Source organism: Scyliorhinus torazame, chromosome 14 (genome assembly GCF_047496885.1).
Source record: "Scyliorhinus torazame isolate Kashiwa2021f chromosome 14, sScyTor2.1, whole genome shotgun sequence".
In the NCBI taxonomy this organism is placed as follows: domain Eukaryota; kingdom Metazoa; phylum Chordata; class Chondrichthyes; order Carcharhiniformes; family Scyliorhinidae; genus Scyliorhinus; species Scyliorhinus torazame.
In genome coordinates this window covers 197,954,859-197,957,516 of record NC_092720.1, presented here as the reverse complement: position 1 = coordinate 197,957,516, position 2,658 = coordinate 197,954,859, and the positions used below count along the sequence as shown (strand labels likewise).

The following is a 2,658-nucleotide window of genomic DNA, read 5'->3' as shown; positions in this document are numbered from 1 at the left end:
CAATCACCTAACAAGCACGTCCTTTGGAGTTAACCGGGGCACCCGGAGGAAACCCAAGCAGATACAGGGAGAACCGTGCAGACTCCACACAGACAGTGAGCCAAACCGGGAATGAACCTGTGTCCCTGGTGCTGTGTAGCAATAGTGCTACTGTACCGAATTAGATATACCTCTTGGGGCTAAAGGGATATGGGGGAAGGTGGGATGAAAGTATTGAACTTGATGATCAGCCATGATTATAACAAATGGGTGGCAGCGCAGACAGAAAGGGCCTCTTCCTGCTTCTATTTTGTATCTGTCTACTGAACCTGTGGAGTTTTCGAATCACCATGATTTAACTGACTGGCAGGGAAACAAACTGAGTGGAACAACTCCCTCTGCAGGAATCAAATAAGTTTCTATTTTTGATTTGTAAACCAGGGGAGAGCGCGAACGCAGTCCCCCACTACCACAAATTTTGCAGTCGAGTATCCCGCATTTGGGGACATCGCAGGCGTCAGCACACCCGAAGTGCAATGGGCTAGCCTCGTCCTGGGCGAACCTTTTTTTCCCAAAAGATATACTTTATTCATAAAATCTATCATAAACATTACAGAACATTTCGAATTGTCTTGACTGTACATTTCCATCAGAGTTACACATTCCCTTGACTTTCTTCCATTCAATTTTGATAACCTTACACACATATCGCTCTTTACGTTACAATTCCTTCTTAAACATTTCCATTGTCATGTTTCTTTTATACATTGGAGTGTTAATGACCCAGACCGAGGGGGGTTTACACTGTTACCCACCCCTCGGTGTACATTTGCTGGTAAGACCTTGAGTGCGTCCCTCAGCACGTAGTCCTGGACCTTGGAATGTGCCAGTCTGCAACACTCGGTCGAGGACAGCTTGTTGCACTGGAAGATCAGCAAGTTTCGGGCAGACCAAAGAGCGTCTTTCACCGAGTTGATGACCTTCCAGCAGCAGTTGATGTTTGTCTCGGTGTGTGTCCGTGGAAACAGTCCGTAGAGCAAGAGTCCTGTGTCACAGAGCTGCTCGGGACAAATACCACTGCATCTCTCTCCAGACCTTCTTTGCAAAGGCACATTCCACAAGGAGGTGGGTGACATTTTTCCCTCCCTTATCCAGAGGTTTGTACATAGTGTTCCTTCGGACACGGTCCATCTTGGATCTCCAGATGAATTTGATGATGGCCCAGGTGACTGCTGTGGCGTAGGGTCGGGTAATGGGCCAGACCTGCTCTACGTGCAGGAACACCGAGAGTGCCTCACACCTGATGACCAGGGTTTTGCCCGCAATGGAGAGGGAGTGTTGCTCCCACCCGCCCAGTTTCTGTCTTACCTTGGCGATGCGCTCCTCCCAGTTTTTGGTGCACGGCCCAGCAGCTCCGAACCATATCCCCAGCACCTTCAGGTAATCTGACCTGACAGTGAAGGGACAAAGGACCGGTCGGCCCAGTTCCCAAAGAACATGGCGTCGCTCTTGCCGCGGTTTACCTTGGCTCCCGAGGCCAGTTCAAACTGGTCGCAGGCATTCAAGAGCCTGCGTACAGACGCAGGATCCGAGCAGAAGACGGCGACATCGTCCATATACAGGGAGGCTTTAACTTGCACTCCTCCACTGCCTGGGATCGTCACTCCTCTTATACCCGGATCCCTCCTGATGGACTCGGCAAAAGGTTCTATGCAGCACACAAACAGGGCCGAGGAGAGAGGGCAGCCCTGCCTGACTCCAGATTTGATCTGGAACTTTTCTGATTCCCACCCATTGATTGAGACTGCGCTATCGATGTTTGTGTAGAGCAGTTTGATCCAATTGCGAATTCCCTCCCCAAACCCCATTTTGGAGAGCACATCCATCATGCGATATTCTGTCAAAAGCCTTCTCCTGGTCAAGGCTGATGAGACAGATGTCCACCCTCCTGTCCTGCACGTAGGCGATCGTTACCCTGAGTAGCACGAGGCTATCAGAGATCTTCCTGCCGGTTACAGCACAGGTCTGGTCAGGGTGGATCACCGACTCCAGAGCAGACCTGACCCGATTGGCGATGAGCTTGGCTCGAATTTTATAATCCACATTCAAGTGAAATGGGTCGCCAATTTTGAATTTCTTCCCTTTCCCCCTTCTGCTTGTAGACGAGGGTGATGCTGCCTTTCCTCATGGATTCTGACATGCTGCCGTCCAGAAGCATACTCTCGTACACTTCCAGCAGATCTGGGCCCATCCAGTCCCACAGAGCCGAATACAACTCAGCCAGTAAGCCGTCGCTTCCGGGGATTTTACTCGTCTCAAAACGACCTGACGACCTTTGTCAGCTCTTCCAGAGTTAGCGGTTTGTCCAGGTTTTCCCGCTCGCTGTCGCCCAAGACCTCCGTGATAGATGACAGGAAGGTCTGAGAAACAGTGTTATCGGTTGGCTCCAGGTCATACAGTCCAGCATAAAAGGATTTGCTGATCCTCAGGATGTCAGACTGCGATGAATTTACAGAGCCATCTTCTTCCTTTAGGCTGCTGATCACAGAGGTCTCTCTGTGCACCTTTTGGAAGAAGAAGCGTGAGCACTTTTCACCCTGCTCCACGGAGCGGACTCTAGAACGGAAGATAACCTTGGAGGCCTCCGCGGTGTAGAGTGAGGCTTGCTGGCTCTTCACC

The 2,658-nt window shown here is 50.7% G+C and overlaps 1 pseudogene; it reads right to left on the bottom strand.

The window, feature by feature from the left end:
• Positions 1 to 417: 417 nt before the first annotated feature.
• Positions 418 to 565, bottom strand: LOC140390908 (U1 spliceosomal RNA; annotated as a pseudogene).
• Between the last annotated feature and the right edge of the window lie 2,093 nt (positions 566 to 2,658).